This window comes from Adiantum capillus-veneris, chromosome 5, assembly GCF_014529385.1.
Source record: "Adiantum capillus-veneris isolate H3 chromosome 5, ASM1452938v2, whole genome shotgun sequence".
In the NCBI taxonomy this organism is placed as follows: Eukaryota; Viridiplantae; Streptophyta; class Polypodiopsida; order Polypodiales; family Pteridaceae; genus Adiantum; species Adiantum capillus-veneris.
Window position 1 is genome coordinate 173,575,122 of NC_140935.1, and position 11,946 is coordinate 173,587,067.

The 11,946-nt window shown below is 39.6% G+C and overlaps 1 pseudogene; it reads right to left on the reverse strand.

Moving 5' to 3' along the window:
- Nucleotides 1-801: 801 nt before the first annotated feature.
- Nucleotides 802-9,807, reverse strand: LOC147458575 (uncharacterized; annotated as a pseudogene).
- Between the last annotated feature and the right edge of the window lie 2,139 nt (nucleotides 9,808-11,946).

Consider the following 11,946-nt stretch of genomic DNA (forward strand, 5'->3'; position numbering starts at 1 on the left):
TAGGTATATAAGGCAGAAAGATATAGCATAGGAAATTGTGGTTTCTAGCAGGTCTACTGGTGATTTCTACTTATCTCAAGCTTATGGTTTATCATTCCAAGGACCTGGACTCCACCAATGCTAGAATGGTTTCTACTACTCCATGGGTGGTTTCTACCAATTATATGCCACTAGGTGCTCCTCCTACCAATTCCCAGGTGCAGTCTAGTAGTTACTATCATTACAATGGTAGAAATAATATGCTGGTGTGGTTCCTAGACTAGTTTCTACTAGGTCATTGGTTTTTACCTAAGCCTTCATTGCTTTATGGTGTAGGCAATTGAGGTTGCTAGAAGATCTGATGGTGCTTTCTACTTATACCAAGCTTACAATTATCAATTCAAGGATCCTTTTTAGCAGGTCTAATGTGGATTCCACTAGTACCAAAATGGTTATGACCACTCTATGGGAAGTTTCTACCAGTGATAAGATCATTTCTATGTCACTAGGTGCTCCCCCCACTAATGTCTAGGTTCAATCTACTATGTATTAAAGCAAACCAGGTTTGCAAATGAACACACCAGCTAATAGAGACTTCTTGGCAACTAAGCGAATTCCACATAGATGTGAAAAACATAAGAATGACAAACACCCACTACCTCATTGTCAGGAAATCCCAAGCCACAAGATGTAGAAACTTCTTCGATGATGAGACAACTTTGATCTATGACTGTTAGACGGGGGAAATGGATGAATTGTATGCACATAATTTTGCCCGAGCATTTTAAGTATGTGTTTGCAGAACTCCAGCTTGTAGACATCCTAGTCATGAAATTCTTGCACCCTATCCCTCTCTGCCTGGAAAATTGTTGCACGCTTCTCATAGTCAAGAAAATCTGAAGCTCCTAGAAGCTGTGAAACTTCCTTTGCAGCTTTAAGGTTAGCACAAAGTCTTAGAGTTCCTTTGTGGTTGCAGTTTCACCCGATGCCTCTATTGCTTCCAATTGGCACTGAGAATCTCTCAGATTCTTTTGAAATATAGCTACACCATCCGAGAGACCTTCCTGTCTGTTTGTCTCTGCTACCTCAAAGTCTACATTCATTCTCTACAGCTGCTCTTTCTTCTCATGAACCCTATCACTGAAGGTGCTAACCATTTTCTTTGATGCCAATATATGGTCTTGCAAATCCACATTTACAGTGGCCGTTTACTCTACCACATGATTCCCTTCAAGTTTCACATTGAGTAGAGGTGATGTCGCAACTTGTGTGGCCTCATTGGCCTCTCTCCACCTGTCAACTTTTTGGGCATAAGTGCCTTTTTTAATGACATTGGCCACAAATTCTTCAACGAACACGGCCCAAGCAACAATAGGTTTTCTTTCCTAGTCTTTCTTCTTTGTTGGGCTCTTCCAAGTTGTGCTACCAGCTGTGCAATTTTCTAGAACAAAAGCACAAGCATAGGAAATGTAAACATTGTAATTTATGGGAGGCTCATGGTAAACCTTATGGTGTTGCAGCATGAATGACTCATAAAACTTTGGTTTCATTGTTTTACAATGTACCTTTGGACTTCTTCCTCAGGACGCTTTGAACACGGTGAGCCACATGCCTTTGAGCACATCATTGTCGCTCAATTGTCGCTCAATTGTCATAGAGACCCACCAACAAGGATAAGACCATATTCCTTATGGAACTCCTCCTTACTGCAACGGAATTTTCCTTGGTGTGAATATTTGATTTTGGGGCATGCCAATGACCACCTGCTTCACACACAAAATACCTCACATGCAACCCATAAACCTGCACCGCAAAGTCACAAAATGTGCCAAGTACCTATTGCCGTAATACTCTTCTTTCCCATGACAATGGAATGCACTCAATCCTAAATTTTGTCTCCCCTATTTTCAAGGTCCTACTGTTCTGTGCACCTCAGCTCCTAATTCTGTAGGCACTGTGCTTCTCAACATCCATGGTGCTTTCGTTCTTGTGAGAGCTATCTTTTTTGAGATTCTACTTAGTCTCTCTCTCTCTCACACTCTCTGATTCTCTCTCTCTCTCTCTCTCTCTCTCTCTCTCTCTCTCTCTCTCTCTCTCTCTCTCTCTCTCTCTCTCTCGCTTGTGGTAGGTAAGTTGGGCCACGTTTCCAATCTGTTCATCATTGTCCCTTTGGGATTTGAAAAGTATAAGGTTTACAAGTGCTAAAAAGCACAAGCATTCAAGCTTTGGTTTTTAACCACAAAAGGTGTACCACCTTAGCATTCATTGACCCAGTAATGATACGGTATTGCCCAATTGTTGTGACTGTCAGTTAAAGTTTCAACTTTGGCATTTATTGATCACTCATACTTAATTGATATTCAAAATTATCTTGTTAGAACTAGTTGAATAAAGTTCATGCATGCGACACATGTATGAAATCTTAGACTTCATTTTTTGTGTAACAAAAACCTGTGAAAACCTGATGAGGTTTGGCAAAAAGTCTTCATGTCTTAAAATGGGTAAAACACTTGGATGAGAAGGGGTGATGGTCTTCTGATCAAAACTTAATCTAATTAAATATGTATACCTTGAAAAAATATGGGGTAACTACTAACCTTAATACTTTTACAACCTATTATAAAGATCTTATGTAGATCAGAAGGGGTCATGGCCTTTTGATCTCAATTTAAAACTAATCTTTGAAAAAAATAAAAAACAAATACAATTTATACTTGATCAGGAGGGGTATTGGACTTCTCACCCCAAAAGAAAATTTGTGACAACTTTATATCATTTGTTCAGAGAATGGATACTTGCTGCTATTTAACACTACATGGATGTTAGGTTTAAGTTAAAAAGATTTTAAGTAGGACATGGATAACAACTGATAGGTTCATTGACACCTATAATACGTATTCAAGGCTAGAAAATATGTTGTCTTGTTTATATGGATGCGGGTAAGAATTCTAACTTTACTTAGGATCTTTTTTGGCTTAGTTGTTGTCTAGCACTAAAGTACCTGGCTTCCTCGACTGTAGAACCATATATTCTTTTATCTCATTTATAAATTCATTGGAATGATACTTCATTCTCACTTTGATGTACAAAAAATGAAGCAAAGACTGAGTCAATTTTGTGCTAATCTCTATCCTTTGTCTAAAGCCAGCTGTCTTTTGAACTTTTATGTTCGCTTGTGTATAAGTATAAATTTAACACAGTAGTACACACACACACACACACACACACACACACACACACACACACACACACACACACACACACACACACACACACACACACACACACACACACACACACACACACACACACACACACACACACACACACACACACACAATTTTCTTGGAATGTTGTGCACTTGAGTAGCAACACTAAAAATTTGCAAATTTTTGCTAATGCTGCCTCCCTCTTGTGCCAATTGTAGCAATGATCTTACACTATGAAGGTGGTAGCAAGGTTGACGCTACAAGATGGAAGAGACCTCCAAACAAGAGACTTACCATGTGTGAGGCTCAAGGGTGATTAGGATTCTTGTTCTTGATGGCTTGTAATAGTCTCTTGAGTTAAATATGCCAATTGTTGTAGTCGCCTTGTATGTTGCCTCTATGAACTGCCAAGGAAATAGGTCTCTAATACCAATTGAGGAAAACTATTGTGGGTGCAGGTAGTGAGACATCATAGCTAAAGAGAAAAGGTGAGAGATGCAGATAGAAAGAGAAAGAGATTTAAGAGTTAAAAATGCTAAAAAGAGAGCCCACACCTTTAGATAAACCCTTTATAGGCAAGATATACAAGATAATTCATGGAGATGATTGAGGCCCTATTAGATTTTAATTTTGGGATAACATCATAAGTGAGAGTATCAATCGGTGGAGTGGATACACATTCTACAAATAGAGAGAATAATAAGCGTGCAAAATACACAAAATATCATGCTTGGAGCAATAGAACCCACAAATTACATACTTGATGAATCACATGTACACAATATCTGATATGATACATAATCAAAGAAGGATAGAGAGTGAGAGAGAGCACAAGAGCCTCATGAAAATGCACCTCCTAGAGGGAAGTGTTACACATGCATAGAGGGGAATGAGATAAGAGGAGACAAGAAGAGATGCAAGGCACTAATTGTACAATCTTCCCCCATGCAAAAGTGAGCATTTCCTTCTTGCACGTATTCTCAATGTACAAATATCCACTCGGACATAAAATTGGCCATTGTTCATAGAGAGATCTTTATAATTAAATGTCCATAAATCAACTATCAATTCATACCCCTTAGATCAATTATGCTTCTGCCACATATCAACTGCCTGCAACAAATAAATGTCACTCAAGTTCCATTACATACCTCAATCAAACAAGAAACTACACTCAACTGCTATGTTACTAATGTGCAAGTCATGAATGTGAAAAATAGTGGTTAGAATAGAAACATCATGTATAAAAAAAAGAACCTCACAAACTAAAACATACTAATTTGGCTATGCCTTTCATCATCCACATACAACATATTCTAGTGTCCCATACCACTAGAATAAGCAATAGATGTCATATCATGACCAGGGCCATAACAACAAAGCAAGGAGGTTCAAGGATAATAGAAGACAATGACATTCTAGAGAGTTGAGGAACTATCATGTCAAAGATGAGAATGTCAGCAACCTGCAAGCCCCTGCAATGCACACAAGGTTCACATTGCACGCAGCTACCAGTGTCCAACAAGAGGAAGAATTTGTGGTGCATATTGGGTATGCTATTGTAGACCCAATACATGGTTCACATTGCACACAACTACTAGTGTCCAACAAGAGGAATAAGTTGTGATGCATATTGGGTAAGCTATCGTAGACCCAATACATGGTTCACTTTCTACCATTGCAGAAGGTGAACCGTGTTAGTGGGATGGGGAAGGTGCACCTTTGTGCATGGTTATAGTTGTAGGAATACTTGGCCATTTTTCTCTGTGTGTACCAACTATAGTAGAGTACAGAAGGGGGAGATGGAACAATCTCTATGTGGTGTGTGGGGGTGTGTGCACTAGGATAAGGGAGACAATACTACCATTTCTAGACTGTGTATGCAACATGAGCTATAAGCGTTATTGATGCAAGTCAAGGGCTCTTGAACAAGAAAAATAAGTGCATGGAAGATCAATGACAACATTTTCAATTTTTGTAAGGAGAAAATGTAGCCATGACATTTTGTAAGTAAACTAAAGGCTTTGCATCTTGCAGCTCACTCAGTTCTCCATGAGTTTGAGGATGCTGATGATTATATGGCGGAACTAGTAGGTAAAATTGGTCCCAACAATTTTCTCAAATTTGTAGGTACTTTCTTGCTTTGCTTTGAGCCTAATTACATCTTTAAGTTACATTTCTTTGATGATTGTCTTCCGCTTTCTTCCGGACTTCCTTCTGTTTCAGTTGGTTTGGGAATAGAGTCCTAAAAAGTTCCATTTGCTGCTCTGGCCTATGGGGTAGCTTCATACTCTTCTCCTAACCCTAACCCATGAGTTTTTTGTTAGAAACAGACCATCTTTCCCTTGATTACTGCCAAAAGACTATTTGCAGACTGAAAGTAACCAACCATGAGGACTTGATGATTTTAAAAGCCCTTTTGTGACTATTTTTGTATGGTTAGTCTCATAATTTTGCATCCCCCAACTAGTGAACCACTCCTACCCTGATTTTAGCAAAAAGATACATGGATCCCGATCCATGTTGGGAAGCATCTTGCAATTTCAACTAGGGGAGGTTGTTCCTAGGCCTGTGGGGTAGCTTCTGTGTAAATTTTTCTTATTTTTGGGTTTGGGGAACATGGATAGCGATCCATGTTCCACCACATTTTGCAGTTATTTTTGCACTACCTGATTCTGCCAGCTACTACCAAGAATCTGCTGATGAAAAGTTTTTGGTTTTGGGTGAGTTTTGAAGTCTCACATTGGCCTTGAAAAATTGCAGATTTTGCGACTTTGATCTGCTCTGATCTATTGTTTTGGTGTTGTTTGTGCAGTATGGGACATACACAAATGTTCTTGTAGGGTTAATGATTATACCTGTCATATCCGGTGTAGTAAGAGATACCAAGGTGGTCGTAGTGGGTAGAAACAAAGCGCAAAACCCTATGCTTTTGTGGCTCTGTCTCTCTCCCTCTCTGAATGCAATGAGCTTATGTTGCCCCATTTGGCTATATATTCCCAATCTACCCGAAATTCCCCATTCATACTTACCTCCATTTGATCATATCTTGCTGTTCATATCACCTGTAGTTCAAACAGTTCTTCATTCTGATATTTATATGACAAATGGCCTTCAATCTGCAGTTTTGATCCTTTGGAAGTTGGCTCAAAATCTGTCGTGTGCTGAATCTTTCCATATTTGCCATGTTCGAAACCCTTGCTTTGAAGTTTTGACGTTTGCTTTCAAAAGTCATTTCCAACTTTCTTGGCTCAACTTATTATTTTTTGTTGATTATTTGTCGTTTTTAGCTTTTTAGTAAAGGAAAATTAGTTATAATTATTATTAGTTGGCCAAAATTTTGTCAAAATTAGTGTAATCTCTCATACATACATATTCTTAACCTGGCATTTAGATGGTGTGAATATGGCTCCTGATTATGCTTGCTAAGAGTTAAAAAGGTTTGAAAAACTGTTAAAGGAAAAGAAAAGAAAAAGAAAACGAATGATGCTAATATATACAAAATGATAATCTTGCTGCATTTTCCCCCCTTCCTAGAGTGAGTCGCCGCAGACGAACATGTGTCAAAGTGCATGGGAACGAAGTATGTGTCTATGCATAGCCATATCTTCTGGCTTTGTGATGCAAATCAAGGATATGCATGTGGTAACAAAATGTTGTGCAAGAGATGGGTTTTGAACAATAAGTTTAGTGGTTTTCGATGGCGAGGCTATGGTGAAGCTGCATGGTCCGAACAAAAGTAATTGTAGAAAATGCACTCTATGTTGGATAGTGGCCTCCTGAAGTTGTGACTTTACCTTGTTTTGTGATTGAGGGCTCTGTTTTGGTCGCCACTGAAATTGCTTGGATGTGGTCTTCATTGGTGAGGCATTCGATGAGCTACTTTGTTTTGGTTTCCATACCCACTTGACCTGTTTTACTTGTCAATATTGAGATTGGATTGGCCTAGGTTGCTTGACAAAAACCTTGGTCGGTTTGGCGAGGTCTGGTTTCTATTGATGCATTGTGGGTGGGCTAGCATTGCCTTGTCGCTTGGGTATCCATAATTTCTTCTGATTAGTTTGCATAATGGACTTTTTTACCCAAATTTTTTTGACCTCCGTTGGAGAACCTCGCTGGATTCCATCAGGTGTTAATTGAAGAGGTTCCCATACATAGTCTGTTTGTACAAAGGATGTGGCGAAAGACTAGTCATCTTGCCTGAGCTGCAAAGTATTATCATGCCAATTAGGTGTGGCTTGATAAGTGCGCATCCATGGCACTCCCAAAATAATTGCTTTGTTAAGATCCTTATCCTCGACTACATGAAACTGATGAGGATAAATTGTGCCATCAACCATTAATGGTAAATTTACATGTCCAAGAATGTTCATTGTGCCTTTGTTGTGGCCACTTGTTAATTTCTTGAAAGTTGAGTAGTTGAAAACATTTGCTCTTGCCCTAGCGTCCACTAATGCACGCTCGGTGGTGCCATCTGCAAGTTGTAGCATAATGCATAAATCAAATTCCACCTAACCATGTAGCCTCAGTTTGTATGGATGTTATTGGAGGGGAGTTGATACAATTGCTCTGTTGGGCCTTTCACTGAAGGTTTTCTTGTTCCTTCCGCTTTAGTATTTTGATTATGGCTTCTTGCTGTGCCTGTTCCTAAATGACGTGGGCTCAACTTCTGTGTTGAGCTGCCTCATGTGTTGTTTGGAGCTCTTCTGGTGTCACGGAAGAAGATATTTCTTTAATCTGTAGCCACTCATCCAATTAGGCATCTCCTCTCCTGCCAATGTTGCGCATCTCTACCATAGATGATTTGACAAGTTCCTTTGGAGAGAGTGTTGCAAAGAAAATTTGAACACCCCAAAAAATATAAGAGGACCTTTACATAAAGCATCCCAAACATGAAATGGTATGAAACAGCAAGCTAACTTTTACGAATGCACATTCTTTGGCTTGGAAAAAAATCAATTGCACAAGCAATAAATTCACATGACCTTTATACAAGTTAGCGAAATTGAATCGACTAATATTGTTCATAAGAAAAATCATTTTCACAATGAAAAAAATCATTTCTTCTGACTGTGATTACCAAAACAACAACTAAAAAACTGCACACTTGGCAGCACGTGGCCATTGCTATATATAATGAGCAGATGAATGAGAAATACAGAATCATAATAATGGATTTCAATGAAGGATAATATAGCACGATGTCCACTCCAATGGAAACACAATAAAGCAAGCTACATTCAAGGACAAAACCCATACAAAAATATGCATAACTTGATGTCAAACTTCCACAGGGTAATTATATGATCGCACAACTCGCTTTATACTTACACCCATGCGACCATATCCTACCATTGCATGATACTTTGAGAAGCATGGATCCACGCATAAGAATTTCTTATATTTAGGACAACCATAAACTGTTCTTGAGGGCTTTGATCCCAACACTTCATTCCCATCACGTAAATGCCTCTTTCTTTCAATTGCACATACATAACAATAGTGACTGGCCTTTGAGCTCATCTTCACTATGTGTGCCATCCATTGGACCACCCACATACAACGCTTTTCTCAAGGATCCCTAACTCCGAGCAAGATTTTCCGAGAAATCTCTAAACCGAGCAAAAGAGTAAGCTACAATAACAAAATAGCAAGGAGATATCTTAATTTTTAGCACACAAACCAAGGGAGCGGGTAGAGGTGTTATTTTTCATGTGATATCAATGTTCTACTGGAGCTTATATATATACAATCACTAATATGTAGACACTAAGCTGGCAATGGCCAAAGTTTAAATTTTGTGACATGTCAATAGAAAGATATAGTGTTATTACAATGTATGCAACTTCAGGACGACTTTCCATGAGTTGCAAATACTCTAATATGCAAGTCTAATGAGCTAGTGATGGCTGTAAAATAGAAATCTTTGCTATGGACTATAATAGCATAAGGACTATAATAAACAATTATAAAGATACTAGCAATTTTTCACAAGCATGAGTTCTACAAACACTTTTATTGTGTCCATTCTAGAAACCTCTTTCTCAATTTTAGACCAATTTGAATTGTGTAAAACTAGAAACCCCTTTCTTAGAGCATTGGTAGAACGCTCCCATAAAAAAGAATAACTTTTCCTATTTTAGCTGTAGTTACAAATGTAGGGCCCATGGAAAATAGCTAAAAAGAAAAAAAAATAGTATTAGAACACAAGGGTAGATCCACGCTAACAGAAACAAAATAGTTTTGACAAAATCTCTTATAAAAAAGAGCTCCTCATTCTCTTGGTTTTTTTTTTTTAACATCATAACATTCTACTGGATTCACAACTAGGTTTCGTGTGGGTGCAAGCTTGTTGCCTCTACTAATAGGGTGAGTAATTCTGTCACAAGAATCCATCATTCCTCCCTCTATTATCTCCACATTGTGAAGTATATCAGCATCATGTCAAGATTAGTGGACTACAAACATTTGAAAGGGCATAAAAATTGATAAAATATATAAAAAATAGTTCAAAAATCCTACAAATTTGTAACTTTTTACTTATACTTCTTGTTTGCATGTTTACAAGGAGGAAGCTCAGTGGTTTAGGCGAAAGAGAATAACCGACTTTCTTGAACATGACCCTCTCAAATAAAATTGCATGGGCACATACCAATAATAGTGGTTTTAAATGGTGTCCCAGCCAGCAGGGCTTGCCAAAAACACACTTTTGTAATTGAAGAAAACAAGGGCATACTAAAAACTAATCAATTGCTATGTCAAAATTTGAATAATTTCCTAATTTTATTATTCTTCAAATCATGCTCAAAATCTAGATAGAATGTTGTAATTCTAACTCGTAGGTCTACTTTTAACTTGAACTTTCCTCCAATTTGGAGGTTGATCAAGGGCTCAAGATACACAACTTGACCATGCGTGTAGAGTAGGTAAACAATCTTTGTCTTGCATCAAGATTTCATTTGATGCCTTCGTCATATTTGCAAGAGTAGCTCATTTGTAGGCTGGTTGCAAAGAGAAGGGACCATCACAGTGATTGTGGGGCACCCCCTTATTTGTTGTGATGTAGACATGCACATAGTGCTTTCCCATCTACTAACACTAGCTGCAAGAGACACCATCTACTAGGAGATATAGTTGTGGGCTTAATTTGTATCACTCTGGATTCTTCCCTCTCATACAGCCTATGCCCCTTAGGATCTACTAACACTAGCTGCAAGAGACACCATCTACTAGGAGATATAGTTGTGGGATTAATTTGTATCACTGTGGATTCTTCCCTCTCATACAGCCTATGCCCCTTAGGATTCTTCACCCTTGTGCCAATTGTGCCTCTTTGAATTGTTTATTCTTTTCCATGTGCCCCTTAGGATTCACCACTTGCACCGCCTTCATGAAGCTAGGACAGATTCTTCACGAAGCCAGATATCATTCCAAAACCATAACACCTCCTACCTTCAAAGTTCATTGTGTTGAGATTGTGTTATCGCGATCACTATGGGAATGAATAATGTGGATGATAGTGTAAATCTTTTAAAATCTTCTTGGTGGATCCGCATGCGGCATACATCCTGGCAAGTCACGGGCCTACTATTGCGCTTTTTTCAATGTCATGTTGGAGACTCTCTCTCTCTCTCTCTCTCTCTCTCTCTCTCTCTCTCTCTCTCTCTCTCTCTCTCTAGTACCACGTGTCGGTGTATGCCCTTGAAGGCAATTCAAGGCACATGAGAAAACACATGCCCACACACACACACACTAAATCCCCCCCCCCCCCCCCCCCCCCCCCCCCCCCCCTCTCTCTCTCTCTCTCTCTCTCTCTCTCTCTCCCTCTCTTTTAACAAATCGCACCAATACTTATATAAGTAAGACAAAAAGTTTCTAAACAATCAAAGTACAAAGTTACCCATGATTACAATTTCCAACACCAAAAAAGAGGTGGAGGTCTTGATCTGTCTGATGAAAGTAGCTGGTTGCGGCAACAAAGGCCACAAAATTCAAAAGTTTTGGGCCGGCCAAAGAATTGTGGACCCCCCGTGAATGAAGAACAACATTGAATTATTGCACTAGGCTCAATAAGCAGGATCATCATCGGCGGGGTGAAGCCTTCTTGGATTGTGGGTTTCCCTCATTAGGTTGAGGAGGGATAGGGAGGTGGCATTGTTGTTGTTGTCAAGCTCGTCATCCATATCGTAGTCGAGATCAAGAGACTTCTGCGCAAATGAGCCGTTCGCAAGCTAGTTTGGCAAAAAAGCGCAGCCTGCAGCTTACCCCACGGGCCACCACGCCCCTGTCTTCCCATGATTGGCTGCATGCATCAGAATGAAGACCAACCGTATAGGTGTTGATGAGTCTAGGCCAATGCTCTTGCATGTAGCTAAATGCGATAAGGGCTTTTTGATGGCATCCTTTGGCGTCGGAAGGCCCAATCAGAATCAGACTTGTTTGCTGCATGTGATGAACCATCGAACGGTGGGTGTCGGACCCAAGGAAAGATCCTATTAATGCCCTTGAGCATCCCCCCATAGGACCGACAATCACCGACTATGTGTAAGACTGCCTTCACATAGGCCTGATAAAACCACCTCTAAGCCCGGGTGAAAAAAGGGGGCGGCTGCGTTCTCATATGCCATACATGGATGAGCTGGCAGGTTGCTTCATCTTTAGATCACCTCTAGTGTAGAGGGTGGTTGAACCACCCTCCAAAGCTACGATGCGCCTCCTTCATCGGCAGCTACCAATTTGACGCTCCTGTTTCAGCTTG